The sequence below is a fragment of the Marmota flaviventris genome, chromosome 5, assembly GCF_047511675.1.
Source record: "Marmota flaviventris isolate mMarFla1 chromosome 5, mMarFla1.hap1, whole genome shotgun sequence".
Lineage (NCBI taxonomy): Eukaryota > Metazoa > Chordata > Mammalia > Rodentia > Sciuridae > Marmota > Marmota flaviventris.
This window is the reverse complement of record NC_092502.1, coordinates 103,637,199-103,654,635: the sequence shown is the minus strand read 5'-3', so window position 1 is coordinate 103,654,635 and position 17,437 is coordinate 103,637,199. Positions and strand designations below refer to the sequence as shown.

The 17,437-nt window shown below is 39.0% G+C and overlaps 1 protein-coding gene and 1 pseudogene across 2 annotated transcripts in view; one reads left to right on the top strand and one right to left on the bottom strand.

The window, feature by feature from the left end:
* The window catches only part of Scamp1 (secretory carrier membrane protein 1), a 105,673-nt gene that overhangs the window by 33,106 nt on the left and 55,130 nt on the right, over window positions 1-17,437 (top strand). The gene's annotated exons all lie outside the window — the stretch shown is intronic.
* On the bottom strand, window positions 16,249-17,083 carry LOC114086373 (large ribosomal subunit protein eL6 pseudogene; annotated as a pseudogene).

Genomic DNA, 17,437 nt, shown 5'->3' with positions numbered 1-17,437 from the left:
CTGGAGTGAGATGGTATCTTAGGGTGGTTTTGATTTGCATTTCTCTGACAGCTAGAGATGTTGAGCATTTTTTCATGTACTTGTTGATTGACTGTATGTCCTCCTCTGAGAAGTGTCTGTTCAGGTCCTTGGCCCATTTGTTGATTGGGTTGTTTGTTTTCTTATTGTCTAATTTTTTGAGTTCTTTGTATACTCTGGATATTAGGGCTCTATCTGAAGTGTGAGGAGTAAAGATTTGTTCCCAGGGTGTAGGCTCCCTATTTACCTCTCTTATTGTTTCTTTTGCTGAGAAAAAACTTTTTAGTTTGAGTAAGTCCCATTTGTTGATTCTAGTTATTAACTTTTGTGCTATGGGTGTCCTATTGAGGAATTTGGAGCCCGACCCCACCGACTGTAGATCGTAGCCAACTTTTTCTTCTATCAGACGGCGCGTCTCTGATTTGATATCAAGCTCCTTGATCCATTTTGAATTCACTTTTGTGCATGGCGAGAGAAAGGGATTCAGTTTCATTTTGTTGCATATGGATTTCCAGTTTTCCCAGCACCATTTGTTGAAGATGCTATCCTTCCTCCATTGCATGCTTTTAGCCCCTTTATCAAATATAAGATAGTTGTAGTTTTGTGGATTGGTTTCTGTGTCCTCTATTCTGTACCATTGGTCCACCCGCCTGTTTTGGTACCAGTACCATGCTGTTTTTGTTACTATTGCTCTGTAGTATAGTTTGAAGTCTGGTATCGCTATACCGCCTGATTCACACTTCCTGCTTAGCATTGTTTTTGCTATTCTGGGTCTTTTATTTTTCCATATGAATTTCATGATTGCTTTCTCTATTTCTACAAGAAATGCCGATGGGATTTTGATTGGCATTGCATTAAACCTATAGAGAACTTTTGGTAATATCGCCATTTTGATGATGTTAGTTCTGCCTATCCATGAACAGGGTATATTTTTCCATCTTCTAAGATCTTCTTCTATTTCTCTCTTTAGGGTTCTGTAGTTTTCATTGTATAAGTCTTTCACCTCTTTTGTTAGGTTGATTCCCAAGTATTTTATTTTTTTTGAAGATATTTTGAATGGAGTGGTTGTCCTCATTTCCAATTCAGAGGATTTGTCGCTGATATACAGGAATGCCTTTGATTTATGTGTGTTGATTTTATATCCTGCCACTTTGCTGAATTCATTTATTAGCTCTAATAGTTTCTTTGTAGAGCCTTTTGGGTCTGCTAGGTATAGAATCATATCATCTGCAAATAGTGATAATTTAAGTTCTTCTTTTCCTATTTTGATGCCTTTAATTTCTTTCGTCTGTCTAATTGCTCTGGCCAGTGTTTCGAGAACTATGTTGAACAGAAGTGGAGAGAGAGGGCATCCCTGTCTAGTTCCAGATTTTAGAGGGAATGCCTTCAGTTTTTCTCCATTCAGAATGATGCTAGCCTGAGGCTTAGCATAGATTGCTTTTACAATATTGAGGTATGTTCCTGTTATCTCTAGTTTTTCTAGAGTTTTGAACATAAAGGGATGCTGTACTTTGTCAAATGCTTTTTCCGCATCTATCGAGATGATCATATGGTTCTTATTTTTAAGTCTATTGATGTGGTGAATAACATTTATTGATTTCCGTATATTGAACCAGCCTTGCATCCCAGGGATGAATCCTACTTGATCATGGTGTACAATTTTTTTGATATGTTTTTGTATCCGATTCGCCAGAATTTTATTGAGGATTTTTGCATCTAGGTTCATTAGAGATATTGGTCTGTAGTTTTCTTTCTTTGAAGTGTCTTTGTCTGGTTTAGGTATCAGGGTGATGTTGGCCTCATAGAATGAATTTGGAAGTTCTCCCTCCTTTTCTATTTCCTGAAGTAGCTTGAAAAGTATTGGTATTAGTTCTTCTTTAAAGGTTTTGTAAAATTCTGCTGTATACCCATCTGGACCTGGGCTTTTCTTAGTTGGTAGTCTTTTTATGGTTTCTTCTATTTCCTCAATTGATATTGGTCTGTTTAGGTTGTCTATATCCTCCTGACTCAATCTGGGCAGATCATATGACTTAAGAAATTTATCTATGCCTTCACTATCTTCTAATTTATTGGAGTATAAGGATTCAAAATAGTTTTTGATTATCTTCTGTATTTCTGAAGTGTCTGTTGTGATATTGCCTTTTTCATCCCGTATGCTAGTAATTTGAGTTCTCTCTCTTCTTCTGTTCGCTAGCATGGCTAAGGGTCTGTCGATTTTGTTTATTTTTTCAAAGAACCAACTTTTAGTTTTGTCAATTTTTTCAATTGTTTCTTTTGTTTCGATTTCATTAATTTCAGCTCTGATTTTAATTATTTCTTGCCTTCTACTTCTTTTGCTGTTGTTTTGCTCTTCATTTTCCAGGATTTTGAGATGAAGTATGAGATCGTTTATTTGTTGGTTTTTTCTTTTTTTAAGGAATGAACTCCAAGCAATGAATTTTCCTCTTAGAACTGCTTTCAATGTGTCCCATAGATTCCGATATGTTGTGTCTGTGTTTTCATTTATCTCTAAGAATTTTTTGATTTCCTTCTTGATGTCTTCTATAACCCATTGATCGTTCAGTAACCTATTGTTCATTCTCCAAGTGATGTATGCTTTTTCCTTCCTTCTTTTATCGTTGATTTTCAGTTTCATTCCATTATGATCAGATAAGATGCATGGTATTATCTCTACTCCTTTATATTGTCTAAGAGTTGCCCTGTGACATAATATATGATCTATTTTTGAGAAGGATCCATGTGCTGCTGAGAAAAAAGTGTAATTGCTTGATGTTGGGTGGTATATTCTATATATGTCAATTAGGTCTAGGTTATTAATAGTGTTATTGAGTTCTATAGTTTCCTTATTCAACTTTTGTTTGGAAGATCTGTCCAGTGGCGAGAGAGGTGTGTTGAAGTCTCCCATGATTATGGTATGGTGGTCTATTAGACTCTTGAACTTGAGAAGAGTTTGTTTGACGAATATAGCTGCACCATTATTTGGGGCATAAATATTTATGATTGTTATGTCTTGTTGGTGTATGGTTCCCTTAAGCAGTATGTAGTGTCCCTCTTTATCTCTTTTGATTAACTTTGGCTTGAAATCTATTTTATTTGATATGAGTATGGACACTCCTGCTTGTTTCCGAAGTCCATATGAGTGATATGATTTTTCCCAACCTTTCACCTTCAGCCTATGTATGTCCTTTCCTATCAAATGCGTCTCCTGTAGGCAGCATATTGTTGGGTCTTGTTTTGTGATCCATTCTACTAGCCTGTGTCTCTTAATTGGTGAGTTTAAGCCATTAACATTTAGGGTTATTATTGAGATATGGGTTGTTCTTCCAGCCATATTTGTTTATTTCTGTTACTAAACATGGTTTGTTTTCCTCTTTGATTATCCCCCCCCCTTTACTGTCCTACCTCCCACTGTTGGTTTTCATTGTTATTTTCCATTTCCTCTTCCTGTAATGCTTTGGCGAGGATGTTTTGAAGAGATGGTTTTCTAGCTGCGAATTCTTTAAACTTTTGTTTATCGTGGAAGGTTTTAATTTCATCCTCCATCCTGAAGCTTAATTTCGCTGGATACACAATTCTTGGTTGGAACCCATTTTCTTTCAGTGTTTGAAATATGTTATTCCAGGATCTTCTAGCTTTCAGAGTCTGTGTTGACAGATCAGCTGTTATCCTGATTGGCTTACCCCTAAATGTAATTTGCTTCCTTTCTCTTGTAGCTTTTAAAATTCTCTCCTTATTCTGTATGTTGGGCATCTTCATTATAATGTGTCTAGGTGTGGATCTCTTATGATTTTGCACATTCGGCGTCCTGTAGGCTTCTAGGATTTGGGATTCTGTCTCATTCTTCAAGTCTGGGAAGTTTTCTTGTATTATTTCATTGAATAGACTTCTCATTCCTTTGGTTTGGAGCTCTGTACCTTCCTGTATCCCAATGACTCTTAAATTTGGTCTCTTAATGTTATCCCATATTTCTTGGATGTTCTGCTCATGGTTTCTTAACAGTCTTGCTGAGCTGTCTATGTTCTTTTCAAGTTGAAATACTTTGTCTTCATTGTCTGATGTTCTATCTTCTAAGTGTTCTACTCTGCTGGTAGTATTCTCCATTGAGTTTTTAAGTTGGTTTATTGCTTCCTGCATTTCTAGGATTTCTGTTTGTTTGTTTTTTATAACCTCTATCTCCCTGTATAGTTGATCCTTTGCTTCCTGGATTTGTTTGCGTAATTCGTTGTCGAAGTGATCTTTCATTGTCTGATTTTGCTGTTTAATGTCTTCCTTGATACTCCAGATCATCTGAAGCATGTATATCCTGAATTCTTTATCTGACATTCCATCTGCTGCAGCTGTTACCTCTTCTAAAGTTGCGTTGACCTGCATTGCTTGTGGTCCTTTCTTTCCTTGTCTTTTCATACTGCTTGCGTATCTTTCCTGCAGGTGCGGGCGGCGGCTCTGCTCTCTTCTTATTCCAATTGGGGTGTCGTGGCTACCACGCCGGCAGGTCACTGGGCCTGTTCTGGGAGCTGGCGGCGGCTCTGTTCTGCCCCTACTCCAATTGGGGTGACGAGTGTACCACGCCGGCAGGCCACTGGGCCTGATCCGCCGGTCGGTTGCAGGTTTGCCTACCCTGCAGGCGCGGGCGGCGGCTCTACTCTGCCCCTACTCCAAATGGGGTGACGTGTCTGTCGTACCGGCAGGCCACTGGGCCTGTCCCGCTGGTCGGTCGCAGATCTGCCCACCTTTCGGGCACGGGTGGAGGCTCTGCTCTGCCCCTACTCCAATTAGGGTGTCGTGGCTACCCCGCCTGCAGGACGCTGGGCCTGTTCCTGGCATGGGCGGCGACTCTGCTCTGCCACTACTCCAATTAGGGTGGTGTTTGTACCACGCCGGCAGGCTCCTGGGCCTGATCCGCCGGTCTGTTGTAGGTCTGCCTACCTTGGAGGCGCGGGCGGTGGATCTGCCCTGCCCCTCCTACCATGCCTGCGGACCCCTTGGCCTGATCTGCAGGTTGATCACTGGTCTGCTCACCCTGCGGGCCCGGGTGGCGGTTCCGCTCCGCCCCCACTCCAGTTGGGGTCACGTGACCACCACACCGGCAGGGCCTGATCCGGGTGTGGGAGAAGGATCTGCTCTGCCCCTACTCCAGTTGGGGTGACGTGTGTACCACACTGGCAGGCCACTGGGCCTGACCCGCCAGGCTGACACAGGTCTGTTTACCTTGCAAGCGCGAACCGCGGCTCTGCCCTGCCCCTCCTACCACGCCCATGTACCACTGGGTCGCGGGTCTGCCCACCTTGCGGTTGCGGGTGGCAGCTCCGCTCCGCCCCCTCTCCAATTGGGGTCACGCGGTCACCACGCTGGTGAGCCGCTGGGCCTGCTCCGGGCGCTGGCGGCGGCCCGGCTCCTTCCCTCTGGCTCGACGACAAATTGAGGAGACTCGGGTGACTGTGCCTCACCCCCCCTACCAGGAGACCAACTGCTTATGTCACCACTGGTATTGATGAAGTTCCCTCCTCCGCCGCTTTCTGCAGACGTCAGATCTCTGCCATGTTGGTATCCTATGCGAATGGCAGCATTTCGTTCCCCTTGCCGGGCAACCAAAGCACCGGGTGAGTCCTGACCGGCCCTCAGCAGGACCCGGACCGAGAAGCAGTTTCCGCGGGCTCCTAGCCCCGGGCCAGGGAAGTTCCGGGAGCCGGAACTCGGCCACTCCGTGCTCGGTGTAAGCTCCTATAAATGTAAGCTCCAAGAAGCAGTCCCCGCGGGCTCAGTTCCGGGAGCCGGAACTCAGCCGCCCCGCGCTCGGTATTCACTCTGATAAGATCAGGTTCTAAGAAGCACCCAGGCGCTGAGCTCTAGCAATCTGTTTGCAAGCCGCAGGCGAATTGCAGCCTGAAATTACCTGTTCTATGGCTGAATGAGCTGCGGTCAGTCGAAAAAAGGGGTGGTGACGTCAGTTTACCAACATGGTGGCTGCTGGCCTCCTCTGTGGTCTGACCGGTGTGGAGAACCGAGATGGACCGCTTCCTTCCCCCGTCTCGAACCCAGAATTCAGCCCTGAGTACGGTGCTTGCGCGGCTGGCAGAAACTGCAGCGCTGTAACCCTGCGTCTCTATCCCAGCGCACGCTGCAGATTCTAGCCTCGGGCCGATTTGCTGCATAAGCAGTGCGACAAACCTCTCGCGTTTGAGTCCCCGTAGCTGATCCTCGTGCGATGGAAATCCTTCCTCCAGGTTCCGGAGCACCCCACTATTGCTGGAAATTCCTAACAAGATATCCTTTAGCCGTCCTGACTTGTCATACTCCCACACAGTGAAGCAGCACACGGGGGCAATGCACTCCCCTCGCCGCCATCTTTAAACCTTTATCTTATATGAGTTGTTGAATTCAGTTTGCTAGTATTTACTGAGGATTTTTGCATCAATTAATCACAGACATTACCCTGTAGTTTTGTTTTCTTGTGATGTCTTTGTGTTAGGTTTCAAAGTGATGTTAGTCTCATAAAATGTGTTTGAAATTATTCCCTCTCATGCTATTTTTTTTTGGAGGTGTTTAAGATATATGGGTACAACTTCTTTGAATGCTTGGTAGAATTCAATTATGAAGCCCTCTGGCCCTGGACTTCTTTTCGTTGGGAGGTTTTTGATTACTTCTTCAGTCTTTATTATTGTTTCATTCAGGCTTTCTATTTCTTCTTGACTTAATCTTTGTAGGTGATAATTTTCTAGGAATTCATCCATTTCCTTTAAATTTGTTGGAATATTATTGTTCATTATAGTCCCTATGCCCTTGTTAAAAAAATTTTTTTGAGGCATTTGTGATCATTTATTTGCTTTCATTTTTTATTTTAATTACTTGCGTATTCTGTCCTTTCCCCAGGCTAGCTAAATGTTTGTCAACTTTGCTGATTTTCTTAGTTTAATTATTTATGTAGTATTTAAGTTTTGTATTTGCTTTAGTTACATTCTGATATTTATTTCCTTCTGCTAATTGTGGGCTTAATTTGGTCTTTTTCTTGCTCTTCAAGGAATACTGTTAGATTGTGTATTTGGGATATTTCTTCTGTCTTTGTGTAAGCATTTATTTCTGTAAACGTACCTTTTAGAATTGTTTTTGCTACATTCATAATCTGTGGTGTATTGTGTCTCTATTGTCATTTTTCTCAAGATATTTCTTTTCTCAAGAAATCAATCCCATTTGATTTCTTCTTTGAACCGTGATTTTTCAGAAACATATATTTCCACATTTGTGAATTTTCCAAGATTTCTACTTAATCTTGGAAACTTGATTTCCAATATCATACCATGATGTTCTGACATGATGCCAGATATGATTTCAGCCTTTAAAAAATTTTAATACTTGTGATCTAACATATGATTTGTCCTGGAGAATGTTCCAAGGGCACTGGAAAAAAAATGTATCCTATTGTTATTGGATGGAGAGAGAAAGTTCTATTTATTTCTGTTAGGTACATTTGATCAAGATGACAATTCAAGTTCAGTATTCCCTTATTAATTTTCTTTCAGATCTATCTATTGTTTTAGGTGAGATATCAAAGTCCCTGTGTCTGTCTATCTGTCTCTCTGGAGGTACTAGGGATCAAACTAAGTGGTGCTCTTTCATCAAACTACATCTTCTGATATTTATTTTCTTCTGTTTTTTTCTCTGCCCTTTTAAAAAAATATTTTGAGGCAATATTTGACTAAATTGCTATGGCTGGCCTTGAACTTCCAATTCTCCCATCTCAGTCTCCCAAGTAGATGGGACCACAGACATGTATCTGTCTGTTCCTGTATTGTTATATCACCCTTCATGTTTATTTGTATTTGGTTTATCACCCTTCATGTTTATTTGTATTTGGTTTATATGTTTAGGTGCTCCAATGTTGGTTGTATACATATTTACAATAGATATATTTTCCTGATGAACAAAACACCCGTATCATTAAATAATTCTCTCTTTCTCTCTCTCTCTCTCTCATGTGTGTGTGTTTGTGGCAGGAGGCTGGAGATTGAACCCAGAGCCTTGCACATGATAGGACACTGATTTACACCTAGCCTCTTTTACATTTTATTTTATTTGAACTTGCAATCCTCCTACCTTACCCTCCCCACCATGTCCAGCCTTTCATTTTAGTTAGCTTTTGCATTACCATGGCCAAGACACATGAGAACAACTTAGAGGAGGAAAAGTTCATTTGGGGCCTACAGTTTCAGAGGTCTCAATCCATAGATGATCGACTGACTCCCTTGCATGGGTCCAAGGTGAGGCAGCACATCATGGGTAAAGGGACCAGTGGAGGAAAACTGCTCAGCTCATGGTGGGGTCAGGGAATAGTAAGGGAGGGACAATATCTCTCCTTCCAGGGAATGTCCCCAGTGACCCACCTCTTCTAACCACACCCCACTGGCCTACAGTTACCACCCAGTCAGGCCATTCAAACTAGGATGGACTTAGGTTATGGCTTTCATAATACAATCATTTAACTCGAATTTCCCTTCATTAACAGGAGCTTTTGAGTGATATCTCATATTCAACCATAAAACCTTCTTTGTCTCTTGAGACAGTTTCATAGTTGAAGTCTATTTTAACAGATATAAGTATAGTCACTCTTGCTCTTCTGGTTATCATTTGCATGGAATATCTTATTCAGTTCTTTCACTTTTAGCCTGTGGTCCTTAAAGCTTAACCTATTTTGTCTCCTTGTCTCAGATGTGGAAATATAGAATATAATTATATTATGTAACTGTATAATGGTAAGAATATAATTATGGTAAAATGTGTACAATTAAAATTAACATAGTTTTAGTTTTAATGTACATTAAAATTAATATATTAATATGGTTATATACATAAGCCTTAGACTATGATTTCCAACATATTTTAATGCACCTGTGTCAATTTCATTTAAATATTTGCAGAATTGAAAACTTGGTATTTAATGGGTTTAGTGGGTTTCTTATAGACATCTTATAATGGGATTTTTTAAAAAAGATCTGCTTAGCCACTCTGTCCATTTACACCCAGGCTTACTATTGATAGGTAGGGATTTGATATTGTTGTTTTGTTGTTTGATTTCTGGTTGTTTTATAGCTTTGTTCCTGTCTTGTTCATATTTTTGTTTTGATGACTTTTTTTTTTTACGGTGCTAAGTTTTGATTCATTTTCCTTTACTGTTTAAATGTCTGCTATAGTTTTTTGTTTGGTGGTTACTGTGAGACTTACATGAAACATCTTGTTTTAAACTGATGGCAACTTCTGTCACATACAAAAACTCTAGACTTTTGCTGTTCCCTTTACAATTCATGCTTTTGATGTCATAACTTGCATTTTTATATTGTATACTCTTTAACTTATTGTAACTATAATCATGATTGACCATTTTGAGTTTAACCTTCATTCTATAGATACATGATTTATAAAACTATCACAGTTTTAGAGTTTTGTAAATTTGTGTCTTTATTGCTACCAGAGTTTTATATTTTCTTACATATTCATTTTAGTAATTTTTGCCCTTTCATTTCCATTTGAAAAAGTCTCTTAAGCATTTCTTAGGCAGGGGTAGTGGTAATGAACTCCCTCAGCTTTTGTTTATGAAAAAATATTTCTCTTCATTCAGAAGGCCAGCTTTTCTGGGTATTCTTTGTTTTAGCTCTTGAAATGTATTATCCCATTTTCTCCTGGCCTGCAAGAAGAAATCTGCTGATATTCTAATGCAAATTTTCCTGTATGTGACTTGATGCTTTTCTCTTGCTTTTTTAAAAAAATTCACTCTTTGGCAGTTTGATTTTAATGTGCCTTTGAGAGAATATCTGTGAATTAGATATATTTGGGCACATTTGAACTCCATGGATTCAATGTCTGTACCATAATTTTCCCAAGACTTTGAAAATTTTCAGTAAATATTTTATTAAATAAGCTTTTTTTTTTCTTCCTAGAATGTGAAAATTTGTTTGTGTAATCATGTTACCTATGTTCTGTGGGCTGTCTTCATTTTTCATTGTTTTCTTCCCCCTCTGCATAATATCAAAAAGTCCTTTCTTCAAGTTTGTCAATTCTTCTGCTTAATCTACTGTCAATGAAGCTTTCAGTTTACTTTTTATTTCATTTAATTCTTTAGCTCTAAGTTTTTTGTTTATTATGATAGCTATCTTTTCTGAATTTCTCATTGAGATCTTGAATTGTTTTTATGATTTTGTTGAATAGTCTCTTTGTACTCTTTTTTTCTGAGTTTCCTTAATATCCTTTATATCATTATTTTTAATTGCTTTTCATTCAGTTCATCCATTTCTGTTTCTTTGGGGCCAATTATTGAAGAAAACTTGTGTTCCTTTGGTAACGTCATGGTTCGTTGCTTGTTCGTGTTTCTTGGGGCCCTGCATTGATGTCTGTACACTGGTGGGGCAACCATCTCTTCCAGACTGTACAGAGTTGCTTTTGTGGGGGAAGATTTTTTTCCTGCAGATGGGGCCTGAGGTGCTGGCTGGCCAGAATGCAGTAGCTGTGGTTCCATATAGGTGCAGTGCTGTAGTCTCTCTGCAGTTTCTTCAGTTATGATCAGTGTAATTACCATGGGTCACTTAGTGGTCCAGGGTCCAGAAGTTTGTGACAGTGATGGTGGCTGCATGGTGGGGAGTTCTAGCTAAGGGGATATCTTTTGGTGTTGGGTCTGACATGGTTCATAGGCAGCTACAGAGGCACTGGGATCCAGAGCAAAGGTCCTCAGGGAAGCTATGGAGTTGGGTTTCTGACCTTAGGGTCTTACAAAACTATTTTATCACCGGTGACTTGAGATGTGTGTTCATTCTCTGAGACAAAAGTGGATGCATTTCTCCCACTAAGTCAGAATCGGTTGCTCTGAAGGATGTCCCAGCAACTTGGGACGAGGGTACTGGGATATAGCCTTGATTCTGCCCCCCACGAGGGGCAGGGCATAGCACTGCCATGGTTCTGGGGAAGAAGGGGTGCTCTAGATTTTCAGGCCCTGGGGAACAGGGAACAGTTTCAGTTTGGGACTTAGATTTAATAGTTCACAGTGGCATCTTGGGCTACAGGGGATGAGGTACCACACAATGGTGATTCTGGGCCCTGGGGTGGTAGGACATGGCTCACCATGGTGGGACAGTAACTCAGGTTTGTAAGGCTAAGTTTAGCAGCAGAAAGGACTCAGAATGGCAAGATGCTGCTGTGGCTTGGACCTTGGAGAACAGGAAGCAGCGCAGTGATCACTGCAGTCTCGGAAAGCTGGAGTGCCTCAGCAGCTTTGACTTTGGAGGACTAGTAAAATTCTAGGTAGGTAGGTTGCTGTGATTGTTTGGCCTGGTGGACAGCATGGCATAGCTTAACCAAGGCTCTGATTTCCTTGCATGCAAAGTACTGTGTCTTTCTGGCCCCAGAAATTGCAGCTGCAGCAATTAGCAGAGCCTCAGGAATCCTGAGAATGGAGCACCATATCAATTGTTGTTGTGCAGGGAGATATGACTACTTTGGTGTGAAAGGCATAGTCTTGGTTGGGGGGACAAGGTACCACTTCAGCTTGGCTGTAAAAGTGGGTGCACCAGTGACTTCAATGAGAGAAAGGGAGTGACTGTACAGTTACTTGGCCCAGGAGGTAGGTTGTAATAGCAGTGCTGCATGGGGGTGGCACCTTACCAGGTTGGGGTGGTGCAGTGGCAGCTGAGCCTCATGAATGGATAGTTACCGTGGCTGTTCACCCCCGAAGTGAGATGCACTCTAGCAGTGGCTCTTTTTCTGAGTGAAGCAGAACAACAGCAGCATGGGCCATGGTGTGATTACTGGGGTGGTGGGAATAGCATTGGCCCTTTTTGTGGGAGTAGGTTAGCCTGGGGACTCCAGGGAGCACCCTCAACTGGGTTTAAAGCCTGAGGACTGCAGGAATCTCCAACAGCAAGAGACTATGAGGCTCTACTGGTGATTGGGCTGTTGGAGTCCTCTCACCCTTTCCTCACAGGAAGAAGTCCATCCTGCTTTCATGCTGATCCTGATGGTGTGAATGGGATAGTGGAGACGAGGTGTTTTCTTTTCTTCTCTGTGTGGTCGTCCTGGGTTTCTGCACTCTACAGGATTTCTGTTGCTTTTTTGCTGTTCTTCATTCTCTATTTTCATTACTGTGGTTGAAATGTAGTTGTTTATTTATTGCTTCTTTTCTTCCCGTAGGATAGAAGAGTCCTAGGAGCTTCTAGTTTGCCATCTTGCTGATGTTGTTTTGTTTGGTTTTGTAAGGACCTGCCAAAGTATCTTCCAAAGTGGGTATCATTTTCCATTTCAGTCAGAAATGAATGAGAGTTCCTTTTGTTCTACTTTCTCTCCAACATTTAGTGGTGTCATTATTTTGGATTTTGGCCATTCTAATAAGTATATAGTAGCATGATACTGCTTTAATTTGTATTTTTCTGGCATATAGTGAGAAACAATTTTTTATTTGCTTATTTGCCTTCTATATGTCTCCTTTTGATGAGGTATCTATTTGGATCTTTTTCCCATTTACTAATTGGATTGTTTGCTTTCATATAGTTGATTTTTAAGAGTTCTTTATGAATTTTGGATAATAGTTCTTTGTTAGATGGATCTTTTGCAAATATTTTTTTCCAGTCTGTAACTTATGTTCTCATTTACTGGACATTGTCTTTTGCAGAACAAAGGGTTTTTAAAAATTTTAGTGAAGTCCAAGCTTATTATTTCTTTTGTGAATCATACCACTGCTATTATACCTAAAAAGTAGGTGTCATACCCAGGTCACTTAAGTTTTCACCTATGTTATCATCTAGGAGTTGTATAGTTTTGCAGTTTACATTTAGGTATATGGTCTATTTTGAGTTAATTTTAATGAAGGGTTGAAGGTTTATGTCATGTGTGTGTGTGTATGTGTGTGTTCACACTATTTGTTGAAAAGACCGTGTTTGCTCCATCATAGTGCCTTTGTCCCTTTGTCGAAAATCAGTTGTCTATATGTGGTTCTGTTTCTAAGATCTGTTATTTTCCATTGATATTTTCTATTTATTCTTTTGTCAATGCCGTGTTGTCTGAATTACTGTAACTTCATAATAAACCTCGAACTCACATATCATCAGCCCTCCAAATTTGTTCTTCTGTTTCAATATTGTGTCTTTGGGCTCTCCATAAAAACTTCAGCATCAGTTCATTTATATCTACAAAATAATTTGGTGGGATTTGAATTGGACTTGTATTGAATCTATAGATCAAGTTAGGAAGAACTGACATTTAGGCAGCATTGAATCTTCCTGTTTATGAACATGGAACATCTCTCATTTAGTAGTTCTTTGATTTTTTTTTTGTCAGAGTTCTGTAGTTTTCCTCATACAGTACTTAAGATATTTTGTTGAATTTGTACACAAATATTTCATTTTGGGAGAATACTGATATAAATGGCATTATGTGTTTAATTTCAAATTCTACTAGTTCACTACTGGTATATAGGAAAGTGATTAACTTTGTTATCCTACAACCTTGGTTTAATCACTTACTGGTTCCAGGATTTTTTTGTTTATAACTTTTGGATTTTCTACATAGATGGTCTTGTTAATCTGTGAAGAAAGGACATTGTTCTTTCTTTCTTCCTAATCTTTATAACTTTTGATGTATTTTTCCTTCTATTTATGATTAATTGGGTAGGCATTCCAGTACAGTGTTGGAAAGTCATGGTGTGAGGAAACATCCTTGCCTCATTCCTGAGTTTAACAGAAAAGCTTCTAATTTCTTACCATTAAGTATGAAGTTAGCAGTGTTTTTTAGATGTTCTGTATCATGTTGAAGAATTTCTCTAAGTTTGCTGAGAGTTTTTATTATGAATGAGTCTTAGATTTTGTGAAATGCTTTTTCTGCATCTATTGTTATGATTGTATGATTTTTTTTTCATTTTTAGCCTCTTGATCAAATGAATTATATTGATTGGTTTTGAATGTTGTACTAATGTTGCATCCCTGGCATAAATCTCACTTGATATATGTATTATTATTTTAATACATTGGTGCATTAAAGCTGCTGATTTTTTTCTTGGGGACTTTTCCATTTATGTTAGAGATGTGATTCAGTAGTTTTCTTGTAGTTTCTCTCTGGTTTGATGTTTGTATAGTGCTGGCCTCAAAATGAGTTAGGATATAATTCTTCTGCTCCTGTCTTTTGTTAGGTAGTTTGTCACAGTGACAGAAATCTAAGATCGACAACTTAAAGGAGAAAAGGTTTGTTTGGGTTACATTTTCAGAAGTTACTTGACCCTGTTCCTTTAGGCCTATGGGGAGTGCACTTTGGAGAAGTCTGTTCATCTTATTGTGGTCAGGGAGCATAGAGGAGAGGAGAGTCCAGGGTCCCAATGGCTACTTCAAGGGTATGTTCCCAACTTTCTTACACTAGGACCCACCCTTAAAGGTTCCATCACCTTTAAAACAAAGGCCTTTGGGAGACCACAAACTAGCAATCAAGCCTCTGGGGGACACTCCAGTTCCAAACTATAGCATATCATGTGAAAACCATTTTAGAGAATTAATAAAATTTGTTCTTTAAATGAATTTGCTAGTGAACCTGTCTGGGCCTGGTGCTTTCTGTTTTGGAAGCTTATTATTTATTTAGTCTCTTAGGTATAAGCCTATTCAGATTGTCTAATTCTTTTTATGTAAGTTCCAGCAGATTGTGTCCTTCAAGGAACTGGTCCATTTCTTCTAGGGTATCAAATTTGTGGGCATGGATTGTTCATAATATTCCCTGATTATCTGATTATCCTTTGATTGTCCATAGGACCTCAATGATATCCTTTTTTTTGATTTTTAATTCCATTGATTTTATCCTCTTTTATTCTTAGTTAGCCTACCTAGAGGCTTACTAATTTTATTGATCTTTTTAAAGAATTAACTTTTGATTTTCTATTGGTTTCCTATTTTCAATTTCATGAATTTCTGCTCTTTTTTCTTTTGTTAATTTTAGGTTTAATTTGTTCTTCTTTTGAAATTTCCTAAGATGGAAACTTATATTATTGATTTTATAGTTTCCTTTTTTTCTGGTATAGGAATTCAGCACTGTACATTTCCCTCTAACTACTGTATCACTGTGTCTGACACATTTTGATAAGTGGTGTTTTTACTTTCATTTAATTCAAAATATTTTAACATTTTTCTTCATATTCCTTCTTTGACCCATGTGTTGTGATAAACTTTGTTATGTAATCTCCATGTATTGTGGGATTTTCTAGTTATCTTTCTGTTATTAATTTCTAGTTTAATTCACTTGTGAACTGAGGATAGTCATTGCATGATTTCTTTTACATTTGTAAAGGGGTGTTTTATGTCACAAAATGTGGCTTATCTTGGTCTGTGTTCCATGTGAAATTGAGGAGAATGCATTTGGTTGTTTAGTGAAGTACTTGATAGATATCAGTTATATCCAGTTGATTGATGGTGTTGAGTCAACAATGTTCCTAATGATTTTTTTGCTTGATGGATCACTCCATTTTTGATTAGAGAGATATTGAAGTCTCTAATCACATTAGTGGATTTATTTAATTCTTCTTACAGTTCTATTAGTATTGCTTCATGTAGCTTGATGCTTTGTATTTAGGTACATGTATATTAAAGATTGTTATTTCTCCTTGGAGAATTGACCCATTTATCATTATGTAATATACTATTTTTTTTTTTTATCTCTGGTAACTTTCCTGGCTTTGAAATTTGCTCTTTGTGAAACTAATGTTACTACTCTTGCATTGTTTTATTTTTAAATTTCTTTTACATGTTGATAGACCTTTATTTTATTCATTTATTTATATGTGGTGCTGGGAATTGAACCCAATACCTTACATATGCTGAGCCAAAACCCCAGCTGTCTTGCATTCTTTTGATTAGGTTAGCATGGTATATTTTTCTCTATCTACATAAACATTTTTTTTTTGGTGGTATGAGTGATGGAATCCAGGATCTCATGCATGTTAGAAAATCATTCTACCATTGAACTGCATCCCCACTCCTTTTTAGTTTGAGACAGTGCCTCCCTAACTTGCTCAGGCTGGCTTTGAACCTGTGATCCTCCTGCCTAAGCCTCCTGAGTCACTCGGATTACAGGCATGAGCCACAATACACATCTTTATCTACTTTTAATTTATATATTTGTATTTAAAGTAAATTTTTTATAGAAAACATTATGGTTGGGTCTTGTTTTGTTTTTGTTTTAAGTATACCAATCATTTAATTCAGTTCTTGGTAAGAAATAAATTTAAAACTCCAATTTGTGAGTATATATTTCATTTGTTAGAGTAAAAACAGATTACATATAGCCTTGGAGCCAAAGAGTAGCTTTGATTTTTGGTAGAATTTGTGAGTCCACAGCTATCTGATTAACCTTGCACTGCTATAAAGCTCATGTTTCTCTTTTTCCATATGGAAGATCTCACTTTCCTGGCATCTCAGCTTCTATAAATGCTGCTTCTTGAAATAAGCATCAGTGAAGTGTTTTGGTATTTACGCACTACTGATGTCAGCTTTTGTGGAGGTAGCAATGACAAATTTCTGGTGTATTATCTGCAGAAGAATTCAGTTGAGGGATACAGGTCCAGTCATAAGTAGCAACTCGGAGCTCAACTGCTTCAGGAAAACCACTATCCTGCCTCTGTGGCCCCAGCAAGGATGAACAGCAAGGATCCAGAAGGAATGCTAGCTTCTAGTTTTCTCCTGTCTGGCTGAAGGGGTGTTTGCTTTGGCCCAACAGCTCTGGAGGCACATCTTCAGTAGACAAATATGTAGGCACTTTGCAAAGCTTTATCACCTAGGTATCATCATCCTTGTCACCACCAAATGGTTTTGTGACAGGAATGAGAAATTTCTCCTTTGGATTTAAGCAGTTAAGTGCTGCCTCTTGTAGATGTCCTTTCTGGAATACATACCACATTGGTAATATCTGCCAGTTCCTCTAAGGATGAGGTTTCAGCTGCAATGGGGTTTCCCCTTCTTGTCATTTTAGCCTGGAGGTCATCCTTTTTAACCTTACTACTGGCATCAACCTTCTTGGCTTGGGGTTTCTCCTCTTTGCTATCCAGATTTTCATTCTTCATTTTACAAGATGGAAAAAAAAACGGGTGTTATTGTTTTTGATCTATTCTGAAAAGTTCTGTGTTTTAATTGGTGCACATAGATTATTGATGCTCAAAGTGATTATTTATGCTGTTGGATTAATATTACCATGTTGGTTACTTTGTTGTCCTTATTTTTTGTTCCTATTTTTGTCTTCTAGATGTTTTAGATTGAGCATACTATATGATTATGTTTTCTCTCCTTTCTTAACATATCAGATATACAACTTGTTTTTGTCTTCTTTTTAACTTTCCTTATTCTAGAGGGTGTTTTTTTTTCCTTTTTTTTTTTAAACTTTGCTTGTCCTAGAGTTCCCACTATACATTTACAACAAA